This window comes from Mus musculus, chromosome Y (genome assembly GCF_000001635.26).
Source record: "Mus musculus strain C57BL/6J chromosome Y, GRCm38.p6 C57BL/6J".
Taxonomy (NCBI): Eukaryota; Metazoa; Chordata; class Mammalia; order Rodentia; family Muridae; genus Mus; species Mus musculus.
This window is the reverse complement of record NC_000087.7, coordinates 42,536,017-42,561,554: the sequence shown is the minus strand read 5'-3', so window position 1 is coordinate 42,561,554 and position 25,538 is coordinate 42,536,017.

The following is a 25,538-nucleotide window of genomic DNA, read 5'->3' as shown; positions in this document are numbered from 1 at the left end:
CAATACAGTAAACCACCCAGCAATTGGTAAAGATGAAAATATATCGCCTCAAGTAAAAGGACATGAAGACAGGGGGTAATATTTTCAATTCTTTTTCTTTTTTTTTTTTTTTTTTTTTTTTTTTTTGCCAGTTCAATAGAGTACTTCAAAAGTAGTGTTTGTGTTACCTTCACTGGAAAAGTAGATTCAGGAAGATCAGCATTTCAAGGTCAGATGCTGCTATATGTTAAGTTCAAGCCCAGCTTGGGATCCTTTAGACTTTGTGATCACAAACACATAGGAACTCATACAATAGGACCACCTGCATGTGATCTTTGACACACTCAAAGAAAAGGAGAAACATCATAAAAATAAGTAGGGGACTATCTGGGGAAAAAAAGTGTCTCGGCAAGTGTGGGAGAGTTATGAATAAACTCCTTGTGGGGTGTAAACGTATGAATTGTTAAAAGTAAATAATCCAAGTTCAAGTTGGTAGTCCACCATATATTTTATATGCATATGACATTTGTTCCAAACCAAACATTATATATTTATTATAAAAAATTAAAGAAGGTTCTGTGTAAAGTTTTGTGTGTGGTAAAAAAATGGCCTACCAGTCTCCTATATTTCTTGCTTTAATTTTTTATTGTTTTGTCTTCACAGACATGAAGTAGGCAGTATGTTGGATAAATCTGGAGGTATGTGTTTTAGAAATATTTCCCTGTTTCTTGAAGAGGCCAAATGAGGGAAACAGATCTCTATAGAACCTATAGCATAGGGGGATAATTGTAGGCTTCACAGAAATTATAGTTTTCTTTAAAAAAATACATACAGATGACTTCTCATCCAACATTCAAAACTAAAGATTAACTAAAGATGTAGCTCAGTGGTAAAGCACCATTAAAAGTTATGAATTTCATCTTCAGTGGTGAAAACAAAAACAAAAACAAAAACAAAAAACCAGCAAAAAACAACAAACCCAGCAAATTAACAAAAAAAAAAGAAACAAAGAAACAAAACACAGCAATAAGCCTATGTCAAAATTAACTGCAAATTGTAAAGTGAGCAAGAAAACCAATTTGCTGTTGTAAGGAAACAAGCAAAACCACCACTAAGCATTTTAGGAGCCTAAACTTAGGCATGATTAGAGAAATAGAAAAAGAAAACAAACAAACAAAAGACAAACAAACAAAAAATTGCAGTGTCTATAGCAACAGAACAAACCTTGAAGAGAGGCTAGAGAGATGGCTGTTTTAGTAAAATGTTTTCCTTGAAAATAAAAGTGGGGGCCTAGAATCCACTTCTAAAATGCAGGCTACCAACCAGTGCTGAGTAGGTGGAGACAGCTTGCTGGCTAGCTGAGGTAGTGGCATTGGTGAGCTGCATATTCAGAGAGAACCTATCTCAAGTTTTAAGTTGGGTCAGTCACTGGTGGCACATGCCTTAATCCCAGACGTTGGGAGGCAGAGGCAGGGAGATTTTTGATTTTGACGCCACCCTGGTATACAGGGTGAATTCCAGGTTAACCAGAGCTCTACAGATAAACCCTGACTTGAAAAAAAAAAGAGAAAATGAAAAAGAAATTTGGAATATAATTGAGAATAAAACAGATGTCTATATCTGGCCTCCTTATGCACCCATATACTGAAATGTATACACTCCATTTTTATCCTGAAACTTTATATGATTTACACAATCCATTAAAATTATGTTTTTTTGTTGCTCTTTTGTTTGTTTGTTTGTTTGTTTCTGTTTCTGGAAATAGACAACATTAACAAAGTCATTTTTTTATACTCTCCATTATATAGTAAAATTAAACATCTATCATGAGAAATGGTCCAGCACACCTTAAAACACACACAGGATAGGAATGGAAAGATGGCTTAGAAATTAAGAACACTTGTTTCTCTTGGACAGAACCAAGGTTTAGTTCCTAGAACCCTCATAATACTCAAAACCATTTTTAATTCTAGATGCAGGGATTTTGGCATCCTATTCTAGTTTCTAGGGGAACTAGTCATACATGTTATATAAATACAAACATGCAAAAACACTTTAGTTTAAAAAAAAACAAAAACAAACAAAAAAAACCAAAAAAAAACCAAACAAACAAACAAAAAAATAAAAACAATTTAGAGTTACACAGAACAGCCCCTTCATCTGAAACGAAGTAGGAGAGTCCTCTTTGGAGTTCATTTTATTTTAACTTTCGAGTTAGTATTGCAAACTTAGAAAATGGAAAGCCTCTGGGTAGTAGTGGAAGTTAAAATACTACCCGCTTTTTGAAGCTTTAATCACAGATGACTGAAAGAGCCTCTCTCACCCTTAGTATTCATGTGCAAACACAGCCAATCAGCAATGGGCTTGGCTGAGATTGATTTCCCGCTGTTCAAACCCTGTTACCCAGTATGGTGGCTACAAAGAGTTCTTGAGGAAGCAAAATTCTTGAAGAATCATGATAGGATGAAGTCTCAGTGGAGGTAGTCAATTGTCTGTTGGTTAATCCTGGTTCAGCTAGGGGTCTGGGTGGGGATGAAGGTAAAGTTTTGGAGGTGTTTCTTCAGGAGTAATGAGATTAGGTGACCCTCACTGGACTCAGGAAGTTGCTACTTCTAGGTTCACAATCAATCTTTCCCACTTAGGTCTCTGCTAAGAAAAACTGAGAACTTCACTGTAAGTGCAAGAGTTTGAACAGACTGGCTCCTAGCAGAAATCAGGAAGGCCAAGGAAATGGTGACCCTGAAAGTATTCTTGGGGCCTGGGGATGTGAGGTGTGAGTAAACTGGACTTCACTTAGTGGATGAAACAGACAAGAACCTCTTCTGTGCAACTGCTTCCAACCAGGAATTTATTAAAAAGAAACTGAAGACCAGTCTACATTTTAACGTGTTGTGAAAATGCCACATTGCCGAAATTTCTATATATAGGTTTCAAACTGCCTCAAATTCTAGAGGCTTCTCTCAGCCTCAGAAGTGCTGGGAATTCAGACATAATTCAGACCAGGCTGTCTTTATTTATTTGTTGTTTTGTTTTAGGAAATTAAGCTCTAGCTCTATATCTCAGGATTGTCTGAAACCTCAATTGCAGCCTGGACTGGCCTTGTAACTGAAGTCCTCAGCCTCAGAAATGTAATGGGGCCTGAGGTATCATGCCTTCTTTATTTTTTATATCTAAATTTTGGGGGTTTTTATTTTTCATTCCTGAAGATTGAAACCAGAGCTTCTTGCTGTAGCAGTAAAATATTTGTCCAGCCAGGAAGAATTTTATATTTAAGATTTGTCTTAGATTTGTTTTGTGATGAAAAAGTTGAGGAGCTTGGTTGTGATAAGAGCAACTATGATTTTATTTGGAGATTGAGATACAGACACATTTACTCTAATTTATCAAAAAACTAGCAGGAATGGGAAAAATTTAGATCATCCTGTGATTAGATGTAAACCCACTTGAAGTCACAGTTATAGCCATCAGTGTGTGTGTGTGTGTGTGTTTGTGTGTGTATATTTATTTACATTTCAAATATCAGCCATTTCCTGGTTTAACCCCAGGAAATCCCTATTCCATTTGACACTTGCTTTGTTTCTATGAGCCTGTTCCCTCACCCACATACTCCACCTCCCTGCCCTGGCATTTGCCTACACTGGGGCATGGAGCTTTCACAGGACCAAGGACCTCTCCTCCCACTGATGTCTGACAATACCATCCTCTGCTCTATATGCAGCTAGAGTCATGGGTGTCCCTCTTTGTTTGGTGGCTTTGTCCCTGAGTTCTCTGGACTGTCTGCTCGGTTCATATTGTTGTTCTTCCTGTAAGGTTGCAAACCCCTTCAGCTCCTTCAGTTCTTCCTCTAACTGCTCCCCTGGGGACCCCATGATCAGTCTGATTGTTGGCTGTGAGCATCAGCCTCTGTTCTTGCCAACCCTGGCAGAGCCTCTCAGGAGACAGTCATATTATGCTCCTATCAGCAAGCACTTGTTGGTATCCACAATAGTGACTGTGCCTGGTTTCTGTATATGGGATGGATCCAAAGGTTGGACAGAATCTGGATGGTCATTCCTTAAGTCTCTGCCCTGATCTCCACATTTCCTACCAGGAATATTATGTTCCACATTCTAGAGAAGGACTGAAACACCTACACTTTTGTCTTCCTTCTTCTTGAGCTTCATGTGGTCTGTGAATTACATTTTGGGTATTCTGAGCTTTTAGGATAATATCCATTTATAAGTGAGTGCATACCATGTTTTTTTTTTCCTTTGAGATCACACAGGATGATATATTTTAGATCTCTCCATTTAATGAAGGCATTGTCTCTGTACCATTACCATACATTTTTTATCACTATTTCTGCATAATAAAGCTTAAGGTCAGGGATGATTCCCCCTGAAGTTCTTTTATTGTTGAGAATAGTTTTGGGATATTCTGAAGTTTTGATATTCCGAATGGTTTTGCATATTGCTCTTTCTGTCTCTACGAAGAATTGAGTTTCAATTTTGATGGAGAGTGCATGGAATCTGTAGATTGCTTTTGGGAAGACAGCCATTTTTACTAAATTAATCTATGACCATGGGAGACCTTTCCATCTTCTGAGATTTTCAGTTTCTTTCTTCAGAGACTTGAAGTTCTTGTCATAGAAATCTTTCACCTGCTTGGTTTGAGTCACACCAAGGAACTGTAATTTGTGACTTTTGAAATGTGTTGTTTCCATAATTGCCTTTCAGCCTGTTTATCTTTTGAGTAGAAGAAAGGTACTGTTTTGTTTGAGTTAATTGTATATCTATCCACTTTGCTGAAGTTGTTTTTCAGGTTTATGGGTTCTCTGATGGAATTTTTGTGGTCACTTAAGTATACTATTTTATTATCTGCTAATAGTGATATTTTGATTTATTCCTTTCCAATTTTTATTCCTTTGACCAATTTTTGTTTTCTAGTTGCTCTGTCTAGAACTGTAGTACTATAGTGAATTGGTAGGGAAAGAGTAAGAAGCCTTGTCTAGTCCTGTCTTGTCTTATTTTAGTGGGATTGCATCAAGTTTCTCTCCATTTAATTTGATATTGGCTTCTGGTTTGCTTCTATTTTTAGGTATGTGCTTAAAATTCTTAATCTATCCAAGACTATTATCATGAAGATTTGTTGATTTTTTTCAAATGATTTCTCTTCATCTAATGAGAACTGTGTGTGAATTTGCTTCAATATATGTGTGCGTGTTTGTATGTGTGTGTCTGTGTGTGTGTGACAGATACATATATATGTATCTGATGAATCCGATTGTTTCATAACTTCTAGTTAGTTTCACAGTGTCTCTTTTTCATTTCTTTTTTCCAGGACCTCTCCGTTGCTCAGAGTGGGGTGTTGAAGTCTCTCACTATTATTATGTGGGGTACAATATGTACTTTGAGTTCTAGTAAAATTTCTTTATGAATTTGGTTGCCCTTGTATTTGGAGCATAGATATTCAGAATTGTGAGTTCATCTTTGATGAATTATCCTTTGATAAGCATGAAGTGACATTACTTACCTTAAAAAAAAAGTACTTTGTGAACCTCCTCTTTTCGCAGTAGGCCCTCTTGACTACTGAGGCGTTTTTGTAACAGCTTTGAAGGAATTTTAAAAGGAAAAAAAATAGATGTAAACAATTTCACAGTTCCATGTACTCATACCTAAGTGATATGTATACAAAATTCTGTACATGAAACAAATTTTCATTGATCCAGTGCTAATTTTATATTAAGTCAGTTTCTTTTCTAGGAGTCTTCTGTGCTTCCTTCTTTATATGGCACAGTGCAAAACTGAATTCTTTAATGTAACCATTATAACTTATTTTTAAATTTTATGTTATGGTTATTGTTTTTTTTTTCTCCTTTCACGTGTGTATGTGCACAACTAGTGTGTCTTGTACCTGAGGAAGCCAGATGAAAGCATTGAATCCCCTGAAACTGAAGTTATAGGTAGTGAGCCACCTTGTGGGTTTTGGTACTCCAATCTCAGAAATCTGGAAGGGAACCAGTGCTCTTAACTGCTGAATCATCTCTCCAATCCCTTCATTGTTTTGTTTTGTTTTGTTTTGTTTTGTTTTTTTATGAAACGAATTATCTAACTGTAAGTGGAAGACAACTTACTAAGCAATGAGAGAATGATACTCAGATTCTAAAGAATCTGCTTTAAATTATATGTAACTGAATGCTAAGTGAGCTTTCTCAGAAGACAGTAACTTGTCTTTGAGATATGGTGTCATTATGTAGTTCAGGCTGGCCTGCATTTTCCTATTTAACCTATGCAGTCTTTACACTGGAAATCTCCTGCTTAAGCTTCCAATATTAGGATCATACACAAAAAAACATCTTACATGGCTTACTAAACAATGCTCCTAATACCTATTTTTTGGACTTATGTGTATTAGTGTTTTGCTTACAGTTATATATGTGCACCACATGTGTACCTGTTGCTCAGATATCAGTTGATTATTTCAGATACCTGGAACTGGAGTCAGATAGTTGTGAGCCACCATATGAGTGCTAGACACCAAACCTATGTCCTTTGCAAAGAAAAGGAAGTACTCTTAACTGCTGAGCCATATCTCTACCCCCATGAAACAATATTATATTTTTAAAAAATAATATTTTGCTTCTTTCAAGTTACCCATTTTACCAGATTTTTTTTTCAACTGAAGGATTTGCTCTATTTGGAGGAGGCAGAATAATCATTTAATAATCTGATTTTATCTAGTACTATATATGGTGAGAATATTAAACATGTACACCATAATATAGCTTCATCCTAGTTACTGAAATCTAACTGTGCATGCTAGAAAGGTACTAAACATTTTCTCAAGCATTACAATTTTCATGAACTGCAGCAGTTACTGATCAAAAGTTCCTACCATAATTTTCTTCAAGTGTTTTTTTAAAGGATATGTTCTGAAGTATAATTAACAATTCACTTTAGAAAGAATTTTATTTTGATTAAAAAACTTGGAGATCTTTGTTTTAAACATAGATTTTAACATTTTTATCTATTTTTATTTATATAGGTATTTTGCCTATAAGTATGTCTGTGAGTCATATACATATGTACCTGGTGCATGCAGAATTTAGAACAGGGCTCCAGAACTCCAGTTCCAGTATCACATCCCCTGGAACTGGAGTTGGAGATATTTGTGCACATTATGTAGGTGCTAGGAATCAGACGCAGGTTTGATTCTGACAGGGTCTCATTTGTAGCTCTGACTGTCCTGGAACTCAGTATGTTGACCAGGTTAGCCTGGAACACACAAATATCTCTCTGCCTTTTCCTCTAGAATACTAGAATTAACATGGGAACCAATATGCCCGGCTGCCCTCTTATTTTAATTGAATATTTTAAACAATGGGTTTAACAGTTCCACAGTCAAGTTTGTTCTTTCAGTTGCATCATCTTTTTTAGATTTGGAAAAGAATTAGCCTTTATTAAAAGTGTTTCCCTATGAAGAATTAAGCATACTTTTGATCCTTTGTTTTGTGCATTTGTTCGTTTGAAAACTGTTCTTGAAGCTCAAAATTATTTTCCTTACAGAAATTAAAATTCAGATAAGATTAGATATTTCTTATCCAAAATACATTGACTGTTTTTTTTTCTATGTTGTGGAACATTTCTGTAGACTTTACAGGTTGAACATCCTTCATCTGAACATACCAAACCCTAAGTATTCTAAAGTATGAAGCATGTTTGTGATATCTATCATTTAATTTTAAGTTTCCATAGCATTATTGAAAGAAATTTATCTATATCTATTTTACTTGTAGACATGGAATCACCTAATTTTTCTTCAAAATGACCCTTTATTTTTAATATAGATGACATTTATAAGACGCTTCACATAAAGAGAAAATGGATGGAAACTTATGTCAAAGAATCTTTCAAAGGCAGGAACCAGAAATTAGAAAGATTTTGCAAAATGAACGAACGAGAGAGGTAGAGTTGTTATATTTGTAGGGTCAAATGTGTATCATTTTAAAAATTATATGTGGCTGAAGTTTAAAAAAAAATATATCATTTCTGATTCTTTAGTAAAAATGTGTGACTTTGATTTTGTCTAAACAGTTAACCCTATAACATCATGCCTTCAAGCAAACTAAATCTAATTCTTAGAAATCTATGAAAATTTTATTTTCTCCTTTAAGTCAATGTTAATGAGATTTAAATTTTAATTTACACTCATTGTGGAAATACAGAAGTCTTGCACATAGTCTTAGGAATGTAATTTATGGATTATTATGTTTAACAATATTCAAAAGGAACAACTACAATTACATATGCAGACAATTTGAATATTTTAGTTGACATATGTTTTGCACTGTCTTTACTAAGGCAATGCATGAAAAATAAATTAGAACTTATATTTGGTAGAAAATAATGAAAAAAAAAACACATTGAAATATAATTAAATTTTGTACATGTATATATATGTGTGTGTGTGTGTGTGTGTTACGTGTGTGTTGTGTGTGTTTATATTTCTTTAATTTTGAAAAGCTAAAACATAAATGAAAACCTCTCTGATAATATGATAGGGGAAAAATCTATAATGATTTCCCATTAGATATTTTATACTGCTATTTTTCTTTTTATAGTATGAAATGTTCAATTGAATTTGTTTTGAGTGTTCTTTTTCATATTGGTATGAAATGTGCCTGCTTTTGTTACTGTGCTTTACAGGAAGAACATCAACAACAAATTTTGTGAGCAGTATATAACTACATTTCAGAAGTCTTATATGGATGTACAGAAATTCAATGAGGAAAAAGAAAAATCAGTGGTTGGTACCATAAAAAAACTTAATATTTAACCTAGTATTACTAAGTAGGAATGGAACAACTAGCCTTGGGTTGAGCATATGAAACTAAATTAAGTTCCACTATCTATCTATCCTTGCTTCTGTTCTAGTCTTACTGAGATATAAACTATTGATTGCATACTATATCAATGTAAACGACTAGGAATTTTATGGTATACAAGATCATAAATTTTCAAGAGGCAGACATTTGCAGAAAGATCAAGAGATGATTACCAGTGACTACAAAAAAAAAAAAAAAAGCACAATATATCAGAGTTGAAAGGAGAAAGCTTATTTATTGGTTTCACCTGGACTGTGTTGTTTATATTAAAAAACCAACTCAATTTGGTAAATCAGTTCTTACAGTCCTAAATTTAGTAAAGATTTAGTAACAACAGAGGATGGAAACAAACAATCTCAACAGCCCTGGAAGAATTTTCCTGTGGAAGAATATCAGCAAACAATTTTAGATCACGTCTCCATTACTCTACCAGTCACTGTAGTCATCACCTGGTTACCAAGTAAGATCTGAGGCAACGATAATCATATTAACTATTTTTTTTTATTTGACTGTTTAATAGTTTGGAAAGTACTCAATTTGAAAGGAACAGCAAATTCATTCTTGCCTCAGAAGGTATTGAGGAAGCTGCCATTATGAGTCAGTTCCGGAAAGAGATAGGAACTAAAGATAAATAATAAATACTCCAATTGAAGGCAATTTTTAAACATTGGACTCTGGATGACATTTCAAGGGAAAGTGATCATCCCTATAAATAAGGAGTCTAAAGACAGAACAGCAGGGTACTTCAAGATTTGTAATTCTGCATATGGCAGCTGGTGAGTGGGAGCCAGTAAAGTAAGAGAACCACTGGTAGAAAGAAAACTACCATGAGTGAAGGAAAGTTTTAAAGAAGAAAAGATCCCTAAATGTGTCATATGCTGCATGTGGGCCCAATAAGAATGATTTACAGGGCTGGAATATGGTTTAGTTGGTAATCTTTCTCCCGTGTAGGCATGGAGACACCAGCTTATATTCCCTGCATTGGGATGAATGCCCACACCACCACCAACAACAACAAAATAAACAACAACACACTAGCAAAACTAAAAACAAACCACCACCACAACAACAAAAAAAAGTTGGTGTAGTGGTGAGCATTTAAAAAAAAAAACAATCTCAGATTTAGTTCAGAGATAAGAAGATCTCCAGAACTTTGTAGCCACCAGGTGTAGCATAAATGATGAGCTCTAGGTTTAGTGAGATTCTGTCTCTGAAACAGTACTGTGAAATCAAAGATGACACCCAGTATTAACCCTTTGTCTCCAAATGTATGCAGTTGCACTTTTTTTAAAGATAAGCATTGCATATTAGAGGTAATTTTACTTAATTATGATGATTTGAGTGCAAATGTGAGGTAAAAAAATGATCACAGTGAATAAAGGGCAAAACAGGATTGTAGTAGCCCAAGATGAAAATTGTAAAGGGCTTGTCTTAATTTTTTTTAAATGCAAATTATCATGGTTGTGTGCAACCCTAAAGAATACAATGAGAACTTTATGTTACTACTTCTATATGTTGCTTGAGATTGGAATCTAGAGAAAACCAATCTAAGCTTCCAAGACTAGGATTTTACCGAGTTCATGTATACATGGTGCATGCCTATAAACATAAGAACTTGGGAGGCTAAGGCCAGTCTGAGCATTATGAAAAACTCTTTCACATTAAAAAAAAATTCCTACCCCACAATTGGTAGCATAATTTTATTTCATGTTATTGTAAAAATATACACATATTTAGTCAAAATAGTTGTTAAAATTTTAAATCAGTTGGAAAACTATTCCTTTTAACTTTCATATAGAATTATTTTTGCTCACATAAATGTTTTAGTATTAGATATACATTTAGTGTTTTATTGTTAGACTACCATGCATGTTGCATGGCAATAACAACAAAAATAAACAGAATTGTTATACTAATGTTTTCCTTTTACATTTGTAGAATAGTTGTCAAAAAGAACAACAAGCATTGAAACTGTCCAAATGTAGTCAGAACCAGACCCTGGAAGCAGGTAAAGAAATGCATGAGAAGTCCATGGACGTATGTTGCACATGGTCCATAAAATGACCTTAGGAATCTAAATATGTTTTAATAATCATAAAGTTTAACTACTTATTATTTTGAATTATTTCTGACTGAAGTGACTGCTATTATACATAAAATCCTAATGGCTTTGTAGGAATTATTAAAGTTATGAAATAATAAAATGGGAATTTGACCTCAGATGTACCTCATACTTTAATAACACTATAATTATCCTGCTTTATTAAACATAACCCTAATACTAACCCTAATCCTAATCCTGACCTTAATCCTTACCTTATACATCATCTGCACAGAATCTTTCATATTTGTATCCTTGGGAGTTTATTTAATAAGAGGTACTTTTCTGTTTTAGGTTTTGATGAACTTGGGGACCAAGAACTAAGATATGCTTTTTGGTGTAGATGGTGAACTGAGAAAAAAAAAATGTCTATGTTTAAAAGAGCCAACATGGAGAATAATCTGAAGTACTCGTCTACTTTCCCATCTTCAGAAAAATGAAGCATGAAAAATTTTCACTTGCTGGTTATATATATATATATAAAACAAAGAAAAAAATATCTACCTTTTTTTGTCTCCTATGAAACAGAGTTTTAAAGTTTCTTTAATCCTTTTTATTCTGATGATTCTGAGAAGGAAGTTAATCCCAGTGATGTGATTACAAAGTTAACTAGCAGTTATACCTTAAGAGTCAAAAGAGAACTTCTTTATTTTTTTTTCCATTTTTTATTAGGTATTTCGCTCATTTACATTTGCAATGCTATACCAAAAGTCCCCCATAGCCACCCACCCCCTCTCCCCTACCCACCCACTCCCCTTTTTTGGCCCTGGCGTTCCCCTTTACTGGGGCATATAAAGTTTGCGTGTCCAATGGGCCTCTCTTTCCAGTGATGGCCGACTAGGCCATCTTTTGATGCATATGCAGCTAGAGTCAAGAGCTCCGGGGTACTGGTTAGTTCATAATGTTGTTCCACCTATAGGGTTGCAGATCCCTTTAGCTTCTTTGGTACTTTCTCTAGCTCCTTCATTGGGGGCCATGTGATCCATCCAATAGCCGACTGTGAGCATCCACTTCTATGTTTGCTAGGCCCAGGCATACTTTGACAAGAGACAGCTATATCAGGGTCCTTTCAGCATAATCTTGCTAGTGTATGCAATGGTGTCAGCATTTGGAAGCTGATTATGGGATGGATCCCCGGATATGGCAGTCTCTACATGGTCCATCCTTTTATCTCAGCTCCAAACTTTGTCTCTGTAACTCCTTCCAAGGGTGTTTTGTTCCCACTTCTAAGGAGGGGCATAGTGTTCACACTTCAGTCTTCATTTTTCTTGAGTTTCATGTGTTTAGGAAATTGTATCTTATATCTTGGGTATCTTAGGTTTTGGGCTAATATCCACTTATCAGTGAGTACATATTGTGTGAGTTCCTTTGTGAATGTGTTACCTCACTCAGGATGATGCCCTCCAGTTCCATCCATTTGGCCAGGAATTTCATAAATTCATTCTTTTTAATAGCTGAGTAGTACTCCATTGTGTAGATGTACCACATCTTCTGTATCCATTCCTCTGTTGAGGGGTATCTGGGTTCTTTCCAGCTTCTGGCTATTATAAATAAGGCTGCTATGAACATAGTGGAGCATGTGTCCTTCTTACCAGTTGGGGCATCTTCTGGATATATGCCCAGGAGAGGTATTGCTGGATCCTCCGGTAGTACTATATCCAGTTTTCTGAGGAACCGCCAGACTGATCTCCAGAGTGGTTGTACAAGCCTGCAATCCCACCAACAATGGAGGAGTGTTCCTCTTTCTCCACATCCACGCCAGCATCTGCTGTCACCTGAATTTTTGATCTTAGCCATTCTGACTGGTGTGAGGTGGAATCTCAGGGTTGTTTTGATTTGCATTTCCCTGATGATTAAGGATGTTGAGCATTTTTTCAGGTGCTTCTCTGCCATTCGGTATTCCTCAGGTGAGAATTCTTTGTTCAGGTATGAGCCCCATTTTTTAATGGAGTTATTTGATTTTCTGAAGTCCACCTTCTTGAGTTCTTTATATATGTTGGATATTAGTCCCCTATCTGATTTAGGATAGGTAAAGATCCTTTCCCAATCTGTTGGTGGTCTTTTTGTCCTATTGACGGTGTCTTTTGCCTTGCAGAAACTTTGGAGTTTCATTAGGTCCCATTTGTCAATTCTCGATCTTACAGAGCAAGCCATTGCTGTTCTGTTCAGGAATCTTTCCCCTGTACCCATATCTTCAAGGCTTTTCCCCACTTTCTCCTCTATAAGTTTCAGTGTCTCTGGTTTTATGTGAAGTTCCTTGATCCACTTAGATTTGACCTTAGTACAAGGAGATAAGTATGGATCGATTCGCATTCTTCTACATGATAACAACCAGTTGTGCCAGCACAAATTGTTGAAAATGCTGTCTTTCTTCCACTGGATGGTTTTAGCTCCCTTGTCGAAGATCAAGTGACCATAGGTGTGTGGGTTCATTTCTGGGTCTTCAATTCTATTCCATTGGTCTACTTGTCTGTCTCTATACCAGTACCATGCAGTTTTTATCACAATTGCCCTGTAGTAAAGCTTTAGGTCAGGCATGGTGATTCCACCAGAGGTTCTTTTATCCTTGAGAAGAGTTTTTGCTATCCTAGGTTTTTTGTTATTCCAGATGAATTTGCAAATTGCTCCTTCTAATTCTTTGAAGAATTGGTTTGGAATTTTGATGGGGATTGCATTAAATCTGTAGATTGCTTTTGGCAAGATAGCCATTTTTACAATGTTGATCCTGCCAATCCATGAGCATGGGAGATCTTTCCATCTTCTGAAATCTTCTTTAATTTCTTTCTTCAGAGACTTGAAGTTTTTATCCTACAGATCTTTTACTTCCTTAGTTAGAGTCACGCCGAGATATTTTATATTATTTGTGACTATTGAGAAGGGTGTTGTTTCCCTAATTTCTTTCTCAGCCTGTTTATTCTTTGTGTAGAGAAAGGCCATTGACTTGTTTGAGTTAATTTTATATCCAGCTACTTCACCAAAGCTGTTTATCAGGTTTAGGAGTTCTCTGGTGGAATTTTTAGGGTCACTTATATACACTATCATATCATCTGCAAAAAGTGATATTTTGACTTCCTCTTTTCCAATTTGTATCCCCTTGATCTCCTTTTGTTGTCGAATTGCTCTGGCTAATACTTCAAGTACTATGTTGAAAAGGTAGGGAGAAAGTGACGAACACGTGAGATTGTGTACTATCTGAATGTCATTTGTCAAATTGAGCATCAAACTTTTTATACACAAGAAAATAGGGAAGTTAGGTGACACATTGGCAAAGTACAAATGAGGTTACTGGATGCTTAATGGCTCTTACACAAAACAGAGGAATGTAAACACAAAGACTGGCAGGAACTGGTCAATAAAACAACTGAGACAAAGTCAGCCCTATCTAAGGTCAGCTAAAGTCTTAGAAGCCAGGTGTGAGGTCTTACACTCCTAGGGCAATGGCTTTCACACCCAAGTCATATTTCTAATTAGGGAGTTTGGCTCTAGCTAACCATCTCATTACCCTAAAACCACAGTCAGATCTACTGCCTAAACCATTGTAAATTCCTGTATGTGGGAGTGATTTGGCTTTTATTCTAAGTGATAGTGTAATACCAAAGGCAATTCTGAATGTCACTGAATAGGCAACACTGAATTCCAAACCCATGGTCAGCTCAAGGACTTTCTAGGACATTGGAACACTGGCAAAGGCTTAGCTATGTCAGAAATCAATCTTAAAGGGCACTTATAATAAGATATTACTAAAAGAGAGCACATGGATCTGTATACCAAACTAACAAGGGGATAGGGTATGAATATATGGGTTATGAGAATGCCAAAGCTCCAGGAGTTGAGTTCCTTTTGAAACTCTTTGACTCATGAGTGCTTCCAGGGCTCTTGGACTGCCAAGCGGACTTCACTACAGTGTGCATGTGCGGCATCCTGGTAGACACAAGAGTCCAGTAGCTAAGGGTCTATTTTGGCCATGCATGTGAAAAAACTAACATGGAAGAACTATGGCCTGGATAGATAAAAAAAAAAAAAAAAAAAAAAAAAAAAAAAAAAAAAGAACTGGATTCCTGTAATCCTTTGTATGAGACAAGGTTCCCTGGTCCTGCTACAAATCTTGACTCACTAAAACTTCAATTATTGGGACTAGGAGTGGTAATAGCACATGTGTTTAAACCTAAGCACTCCAGAGCCAGAATCCTCTGTGATTTTGAGGCTAGCCTGGTTTACACAGTGTGTCCCAGGTTACTCTAAGCTACATAATGAGATCCTGGACAAAACCAAAACCAAAATTGAACTAGTACTTAAGTTTTTGGGGAAAACTGACCTACCTAATGGAAGGGTGATTTAAACTTCTGCTGGAAGCCCCACATGCCTGGGCCAATCATTCTTTAATGCAGTCACTTGGGAAATTCAATGGTGTGGATTCCCAAACCACTTTGAACAAAACATCTATTCCTTGTCTAGTTTCTCTAATCTCTGACAGGACCGAAAAAAATGTCAATGCAGGTATCAGGTACCATGCCCTTTGTGGGCTATACTGGATATGTTGGGTACACAGCCTCGATTATACTTTTTCTCACCTAATCAGGATTGTGTGTTTTGGGGACTAGCTGTACAATTTTCTTCCTGTTCCAACTTACCAGAGGGGACCATTTAGAAATCTAAAGTACTAGCCAGGTGGTGGTGGCACTCGACTTTAATCCCAGCCCTTTGGAGGCAGAGGCAGGCAGATTTTTGAGTTCGAGGTCAGGCTACTATGCAAAGTGTGTTTCAGGACAGCTGGGGGTATACACAGAAACCCTGTCACGAAAATAAAAAAATAATAATATAAAAAAAAAAGAAAGAAAAGAAAAGAAAAGGAAAGAAGAAAAAAAATCTAAAGTACTGGTAGTCGCAAAGTAAATGGTGTGCCCTTGAAATTGGCAACTAAAAAGAAAATGAATGGCAATCTGAGTGTAAAAATCCATTAACATGATCCAGCTACCTGGACAGAGTCCTGAGGCTACCAAACTCCCATGTATATGTGAAACCATATTAGCAGTATAAGACACAGTTTAAATAATTATTAGTATAATATTATTTTGTGACATAAAATTATTAATTGTACAATACAAGAAACATTGAATTTATTACTACTATAACTCCAAAAGCCCTTAATATACATTTGTATAATAGTATCCTCAGAGGATTGAAACCGTCCACCCTACAGGAAGCTCCTTAAGCAGAGAGATAAACAACTCAAAAGAAATCCAGGAAGCTCTTTAAGCAGGAAGGCAAACACCTTCAAAGAGCTTCAAGGAGTCCCTCAAACTGACAAAAGTCAGTAGGCTTCTCCCTGCCAAAGAAAGGAATAAAAGCTGAGAGTCCCTCTCATATGCAGAAAGATGAGGTACAAAAGAGAAATATGAGGCCAAGACTTAGAGCATTTCTTCCTGGAAGGTAAAACCCTGGACAATCCCCAACCTTATTTTCCCTAATCTCTAAAATACATCCAGAAAGAAGCTCTTTGTTCTCTATAGCCAGTAAAAAGCCTTTTTGTTTCGGTGCCTTACAGCCAGAGATGTGATAATTGTAGGAAGACCTATAGGGATATGGAGATAGAGAGGATATGCAGACTACTCCCCACCCATAGCCAAGATTACTCCAAACTCCTCCCAACTCTCCCCATCTCCTCCGAACTCTCCTCCCAACTCCTCCCAATTCTTCATCTAGCTGTTAAAACCCCCTGTTCTTACTGCTCAGGGTCAAACTCCCCTGCCCTGCAAGGCAGAAGGAGTTTGTCCTCAGCTAGATTTAGTAAAAGCTCTTGAATTTGGCATCAGGGGGGGTTTTCTCTTGAGTCTTTGGGGTGCTGGCCAGCTCATCCTAGGACTTGAGTGGAGGCCCAGCTTTTGGTGGTCTTACATGTGGGTGCTCATTTGCTGAGATTTGTGGCATACCCCAGTTCTCAGAGATCCCCGCTGAGAGGTAAGATCCTGCCTTTGTCTATGTCATTGTCTATGTCTTTTTCTGCAGGCTTTTTTTGAATTTTGTATTCTTAGTTTACAGTAGCCTGTGCACATGAGAGCAACAAATTCCCTGTCTGGGATGGAGGGGAGGGTTACTGACAGATGTGTCAGGAGTAACTGGCTGCCAACCTGGGAGACATCCCAGGAGGTCTGAGGGAGCTCCAGGGATGCCTGGGTATTTCCCATCGGGGAGCCAATTGAGACTGTGCTCACTCAGCTGTCTGTTTCTATTACTAGGTGCTAATTGAGTGGTGCTCACTCAACCATCTGTTTCTGTTACTGTGTGCCAATTGAAAGGTGCTCACTCAGCAATCCATTTCTGTTACTGGGTGCCAAGTGAGAGTGTGCTCACTCAGTCATCTGTTTCTGTTACTGGGTGCAAAGTTAAGAGTGTGCTTACTCAGCTGTCTGATTGGGTACTGGTTGCAGTTATCGTAATTTATTGTATGTATATCTTGTTTGTTTCCCTGAATGTGACTCTGACAATGAGACAGACTATTAGCACTCCCCTGGTATGAGTCTTGTGATTTGGACTGAAATTAAGACTAGGATTCACAACCCGTCGGTAGATGTCAGAAAGAGATTTTGAAAAACTTTCTGCTCTAGGGAATGGCACGCTTTGGTGTTGGTTTAACACCAGAGGACACTCTTGATTTGATTGTGATTTCTGCCCTTAAATATGTTGTTTAGGCAGATGGGACCAGGGTCTCAACCAAATCAAGTGCCATAGAATCTCATCTAAAAAAATTTAGCCAAGGACCCCCCCCATCCTTGTTGAAACCTTGAGTTCAGTGGAAAAAGCCAGACTCCTGAGACCTAACTCTCAGCCACTCAGAGAAAAAAAACTGAGATAAAAATAGTGGAGTCTGAACTGCAACCCTGGCTCCCACAAAGATATATCCAGAGATAGAAGAACCTCCACAATGGCATAACACCCTACCACCATATCCCCAACTCGTCCCCTCCCAGACCTCTCAACATGTCTGAGGTGCCGCTGGGGATGTGAGGGTGGGACCAGCAGCTAGAACCTGAGGCTGTTGAGCTCGGAACCTAGAGGGAACAGACTGCACAGTGCTGCCTTTATATACTTATGGCCCTCCTCCATCAGAACCCAGACAACTGCAGTCCCTTTAGTACTGGCCATTTTCCTCTACTAATCCTATAATTTGAAGGCATATCATGCTCCCTTTTCTGAAAACCCCTCTAGCCATACTCATCTAATGTAATCTCTCATGTTCTCTCATCAGCCGACTAGGGATAACTGTCAACAGATTTTGAGCATTCTTTTCACCACAGAGGAGAAAGAAAAGATACTGCTGGAGGCAAGAAAGAACATGCTAGGGGTCAATGAATGGCTGTCACATCTTCTGAATGAAATAGATGCAGGCTTGCCTCTGACAAGTCCTGACTGGGACCCTAAAAGTCCTCACAGTAGGGGGCAGTTGACAGTTTTCCTCTGGGCTCTAGTAACAGGGCTGAAAGGAGCTGGCAGGTGCCCCACTAATTTGGCCAAGGTAAGAGGGATCCTACAAGAGGAAAAGTAGCACCCAGCAGTGTTTTTTTTTTTTTTTGAGCGCCTCTTAGAACCATACAGGCCTTACACTCACTTTGACCCTACATCAGAGGGCCAGCAGGCAGCGATGGCCATGGCTTTCATTGGCCAGTCTGCTTCTGACATTAGAAGATTACAGTGTCTATAGAGTCTGCAAATATTATCTTTGAAAGATCTGGTTAAGGAGGCAGAGAAAGTGTACTATAAGAGAGAGACTGGAGAAGAAAAAAGAGAAAGAGAAAAGAGAGAGTCTGAAGAAAGATAAATTATACGAGATAGAAGGCTGTAAGAAATTTAACTAGGGTTTTAGATATAATTCCAGGTGATAAGGAATATTATAGAAAGGGAGGGGAAAGTAGGCAGACAGTGTACCTGGGCAATACAGCACCAAGAAGATCTCAAAACTCCAGAGGACCTTCGCAACCACCTCTAGATAAGGACCAATGTGCATACTCAAAAAAAAAAAAAATGGACACTGGGCAAAAGACTGCCCCCCCCCAAATAGATATCAGTCCTCCCAAGGTCCTTAACCCAGAGGACAATGACTAGGGCAGACGGGCCTTAGGCCCCCCTCCCCGAGCCTAGGGTAATCCTAACTGTGGAGGCGAGCACAACATATTTCCTTGTTGATACCAGAGCAGAATTTTTAGTCCTGAAAGAGCCACTGGGGAAATTGAAGAACAAGAAAACTGTAGTAATAGTGGCTACTTGTCAGAATCCATACTCTTGGACCACTGACAATAAAGTTGATTTAAGAAGAAGCCAAGTAACTCATTACTTTCTCATCATTCCTGAATGCTCCACCCCATTGTTGGGGAGAGACTTACTATCAAAATAAAAGCCCACATAAGTTTCTTTTCAGAAGGAACTTCAGTCTCTTGGATTCCACTATCTCTATAATTTTAGCTTGAAAATCAGAAAACTAATATAGATAAAGTGAGCTCAAACCTGTTAGAGAAAAGTTCTAGAAGAGAACTGGTTAGAGAGATATCCTCAAGCCTGGTCAGAGAGTGCAGGTATAAAAATGACAAAAAGGGTGCCACCATCGTTGTGATACTCAAAGCTGGTGCGACTCCTATTGGGGTATGATAATACCCCTTGAACAAAGAGGCCTTCAAGGGCATCAGACCTCACCTCAAAAGGCTCTTAGAACTGGGTGTTTTATTCCCTTGTCAGTCTTCCTGGAATACTCTGTTGCTAACAGTTAAAATTCAGGCTTCGCCCCGGGAAAGCAGCTAAGAGGTGACCCGCTAGGGACATACTGGGCAATAAATTTTACTGACGTTAATCCAGCCAAGTACAGTAATAAATATTTATTAGTTTTTAAGACACTTTTTTCAGGGTGAATGGAAGCCTTCCACACTAAGAAGGAGACCACCAATGTCATGGTAAAGAAGATATTAGAGGAAATTTTCCCAATATTTGACATCCCTAAGGTAATTTCATCAGACAACATCCCCTCCTTCGTTGCCCAGATAAGACAATTGCTTATAGACCCCAGATTTCAGGACAGGTAGAGCAGATAAATAGAACATTAAAGTAAACCTTAACTATATTGGCTTTAGAGACCAGCAGAAAAGATTGGACAACACTCCTAACCTTCGCCTTGTTCCCAGGGAAATTTATACTTACACCCTTTGAACTCCTCCATGGGAGACCTCATGAAGCAGGGAGAATGTTTGACCCTGGTGTTCCTTTTTCCCAACCCCTGCCAGCTCACTTGAAGGCCCTATAACTGATCAAAAAGAATTCCTGGGAATTGCTGAAAAAAATCAAACACAGACACACACACACACACACACACACACACACACACACACACACACACACAAACAAACAAACAATACATAGGTACCAGGAACCACAATGGGACCACATCAATTTCAAATAGAGCATCCTATCCTGGCCTGACACCACCTTTCTAACAACCATAAAACCAGATGAAAAGGACCCTAACTGGTGCTTGTGACAAGCTCTGCTGCTGCTCCTCCAGCCTGTGTCTGGCTCCCCCATATTGGCCCCACCAAGGTCCACTGGCCCAGCCCTTCTTGCACTAACTGGGCTTGGCTCAGGAACTGAACCTCCTCCCTCCATCCCACCTCTGGTGAGAAACTCTTTAGTCTCATTAAAGGGCTTCTGGGGCTCTCAATGTAACAAATTCTAAAGATGTGACTTCATGTTGGCTTTATTTGACAGCTGGGCCAGAGGTTTAATTTTCCTAGTTCTAATATTAGAACTATTTACTAGAAGGAGTGGGGTATGTGAGACCCTGTCTTATAGCATTTATCCCTGGAAGGAAGAGCCCCTGGACATTTCCCAACCTTTTTTTTTTTCCCTTGATCTCTAAATAAACATCAGAAAGAAGCTCTTTGTATTCTATTGCCAGCAAAAGCCTTTTTGTTTCTGTGCCTTACAGCCAGAGATGCGATAATTGTAGGAAGACCTACAAGGATATGGATATAGAGAGGAGGTGCAGACTACTCCCCCACTACACCCCCACCTATAGCCAACTCTCCTCCCAACTTCTTCCAATTCCTCAGCTAGCTGTTAAAGTCCCGTAATGTTACTGCTCAGGGTCAAACTCCCCTGCCCTGCACGGCAGAAGGAGTTCCTCCTCAGCTACCTGATAATAAAACCTCTTGCAGTTTGCATTAGGTGTGGTTTTCTCTTGAGTCTTTGGGGTGCTGGGCAGCTCATTCTGGGACTTGAGTGGAGGCCCAGCTTTGGGGGTCTTACAGAGTCTTGGTGAAGTTGAGACTAGTTGTCTGAAAGAAGCAGAAACAAGAGGGAGCTGGAGCTACCTTGCCTGGAAGGGGTTTAGATCCACTGAGCTACATTGAAAGGATTTTCTCCAACCTGTTGAGCTGTCTGCTCTATTCTCCAGGTTCCCATTTTTGTGGACCATAGTGGGGTGGGCTTTGGTGGTACAGCTGTCCCTGCCTGAGTCATTTCTGCTCCTGTAAGTAATCCCTCACACATATTCCTGTAAGGAATCCCAGTAAAACTCATTCATCAACCAATTTGTAATTCAGCAACATTTATAACATAACCAGTTCTAATTCCACCACAGTTAATGCAATAGCCAACATTTGGCCTTAATTATTACAGATTGATTATTTTTGCTTGTTTATTGTGTATAAGAATAACTCAGTGAAATTCTCCCTTTCTCCCATATGGATTCAGTCCTTGAAATCCAGTTGCCAGGGAGCAAAAAAAGAAATTTGACTTGCTGAGCCTTCTTGCCAGCTCTGATTTTGCCAACGTTAATGCTTATAGCAGAAATATGGCCTAAAGTCAAAATATTTGTATTTATTTATTCAAATTCATTTGTTTATTTAATATATTTGTGTGTGCCTATTCTCAAGCCACAGTACACAGGGTTTTTGGGCATTGCGGTTTTTAGTGTCTTTTTTGGGGTTCTATTTTTTTTTAAGGTTGTTTTAGAGTTTTAGGTTTTTTTTTTTTTCATTAGTTTGTTTTATATTTTGTTTCTTTGTTTCGTTTTGGCTTTTTAGTAAGACTTCTTGAGTTCTTTTTAGAATTTTAGATTTTTCTTTAGAGTTTGTAAAGTTTTAATTGAGGCTTTTAGGATTTTTTTTTAAGGTTCTTTCATATAAAAAATGATTTTAGGGTTTCCTCAGTGTTTCAGGCAACTTTTTAAAGACATGTTGTTGTTGTTGTTGTTGTTGTTGTTGTTGTTGTTGTTGTTGTTGTTTGTTTTGTTCTTCTGTTTTGTTTTTTGTTTTTTTGGTTTTTTTGCTTTTACAATTTTTAAGGTCTTTTTAGGTTTCTTGAGATTATGGGGAATTTTAGGGCATTTTAAAAGTGTTTTTAGAATTTTTTATGGTCTTTTTAGAGTTCCTGTTTTTTTTTTGTTGTTGTTGTTGTTTTGTTTTGTTTTTTTGTTTTGTTTTGTTTGTTTGTTTAAGTATTTTCGGGTCTCCTTTTTGTGATGTCCAATGGCTTTAATCCCAGCATATGGCAGGCAGAGGCAGGCAGATTTCTGATTTCAAGGCCAGCCTTGTCTAAAAAGAGATTTCCAGGACAGGCAGAATTACACAGAGAAACACTGTCTTGAAAAACCATAAAAAGTAGCTAGCTAGCTAGCTAGCTAGCTAGCTAGCTAGCTAGATATATAGATAGATAGATAGATAGATAGATAGATAGATAGATAGATAGATAGATAGATAGATAGATAGATAGATAGATAGATAGATAGGATACATAGATAGATAAGATAGGTAGGTAGGTAGGTAGGTATGTAGGTAGGTAGTTGATAGGTAGAAAGGTAGATAGGTAGATAGATAAATATAAAGTATTTTAGGTTATTTTAAAAGCTTTTTAGGTCTCTTTTAGTGTTTGTTTAAAGATTCTAAAGTGTTTTAGGGTTTTCTTTTTTAAGATTTTAGGAGTCTTTTAGGGAGTTTTAAGTATTTTAGAGTTTTTAGGATGGGGGGCTTGAATGACAGGGATTTTATGTAGGGTTTTAGTTTTTTGTGATTTAAAAATATTTCTGGATTTTTTGGGATTTTAGGGTTTTCTTGAGGCCTATATTTGGAGAGGGATGGATGTTTCTTGATTTCTTTTGAATTTTAAAGTATTTTAGGGTATTAGGATCTTTTAGGGCTTTTAAAGGATTTTAGGATTTTTTTTAATTTCTATTTTTTTAAAGCTTTTGTTTTGTTTGTTTGTTTGTCATTGTTTATTTTATTTTATTTTTTAGAAATTTGGTATAGTTTTTTAGGGCTTTAGGTTCTTATTTTAGAAATATATATATATATATATATATATATATATATATATATATATATATTTCTTTTCTTTTTTTGGTTTTCTTCATTTTTTTAAACTTTCAGTGTTTTTTGGGTCTTTTGCAATTTTTATATTTGCTTCTCACCATTTGTTTATCTCAGATTTTTACTGGCCTTATTGTTTCTGACCCGATCCTGTTCCTCCAACGAGCTGATTGTGAACTGGTTGTGGTGGAGCTTCCGGGAATCAAAGTTGTCGATGGTTGTGGGACTGGATCTGGAGCAGCGGCTCTGGCCCAGGCCGAGTTTTCGGCCAGAAGGAAAATGTATCTCTACCAGGGCAAGACAGATATGGTTTGCCTTCACTGGGCCCCTTGTGGTCCCAGGTAGGCACAGTATTGTGGCAAGCGGTATCTAATCTGTGAGCTTGGCAGTGACAGACCTCCTAGTAGTCAAGATATCTCTGTATGTGGGAGGAGTTCTGGAGCACCAGCTCTGCTGCAGGGAAGAGTTGTGGCATCATGATAAAGTCTTATCCCTCTGGAATGATAAGACAAAAAACGCTTTCCTTCTACTAGTTGCCTTGTTAATAGTGGTTGCTCACAGCAATAATACAGCAATTGCTAACTCCCCTTTATTTTTATTATGATAAGTAATATATTAGGTTTTCTTTCTTTCTGCAAGAGAATACTATCACTCAACCTCACACATGCACAAAATTATATAAAATTGGCCTCAAACCCGTATGAGAGCAAAACTATGTTAATTACCTTATTCCAAATCTGTGTTAACTCACCTAACAAAACACTCTCCTTCCATCCATTTTCCTCCAAATGCCTTGATTTCAGCTACTGCTACAAACACACCAGTAGTGACCCACCTGACAGGTCGAAAAGCCTAGACATGGTCCCGAGGCGAAAACTTCACGGAAACTTCTGTATTCATGGTAACCTGTATAATGAATGTTCCAATGTCCTTGCTTTAGTCGGTAAATGGATCTGTGTGCTTTCCCTTAATATTGCTTTCTTGTAAGTGCCTCTAAGGATTGATTTTGACATATTGCTAAGTTTGATACCTCACCTAGGAATTCCTGTCCTAGGCATTCCTTGAGCAAACTATGGTCTTTGAATTCACCAAGGATGCTGCCTATTCAGTGACATTCAGATTTACCTCTAGTACTGTAAGAGAGATAATGAAAGAAATCAGGCATTACTATCTGTTCCACAGAGTTAGAATTCTCAGGGCAAACTACTACCATATGCAAGAATTTACTATTATCTAGGAATAAGAAAGGTTGTGTTATAAGAAGAAACCAGAATAGATAATTAGAACTATAGATAGTTGAGCTTCAAACATACACAGGAATTTGCAATGGCCTAGGGGCCCGGGGTACTATATGATAGACTAGAAGAGGAACTATTGCAAGGGCACAAAACCATTGCCTATGACTTCTAAGATTAAGCAAACCTTAGGGAAGGCTACTTTTGATCCCAGTTTTTAACATTGAATTTTATCCCAATTGGTCCCTGCGAGTTCTTTGTAGGCATTGCTCTATTTTGTGTAAAAGTCACTTATAAGACTATTGCTCCCTTTGTGACAAATTGCATTCAGATCCACACTCATTTGTGTCCTGTCTGTTTCTCAGCCTCTCTTCTTGGTAAATCCTTGCCCAGCTTTACTCAGAATCCAAGATATGCCCATGGAGCAAGGACCCAAGTGAGGTTTTTCTGTGGCAAGCTACCTTTCAGTTGACTAAAATTATATCATATATATACACTCCAGCTCTATTCAGGTACCCCAGGAGAAGGATCTCATTAGATTATGAGATCTCATTATGGATGGTTGTGAGCCACCTCGTAGTTACTGGGATTTGAAATCTGGACCTTCAGAAAAGCAGTCAGAGCGCTCAACCACTGAGCCATCTCACCGGCCCTATATACCACATTTCATCTATTAAGTTCATAATGGAAAAGAAACGGTTCCATTTCCTAGCTATTGTGAATATTGCAATAAACATGCATTGAAAATATATCAGATGTAGGATGTGGGATCTTTAAGTATTTGTCTTGGTGTGTGACAGCTAGACTATCTCATAAGTCTAGTTTTGAAAACCAGTGTACTAATTTACACAGTGCAGCCCATGTTTACATACCACCATGGATACATATGGGAGAGGAAGTAGTCAATTGATCCCTATTTGTAGAAAATGCAATCCTGTCCTTAATAGTTTCAACAGAAAACTTATATACAAACAGTTTCAGCAAATTGGAGTGATAAAAAGTCACATTAAAAA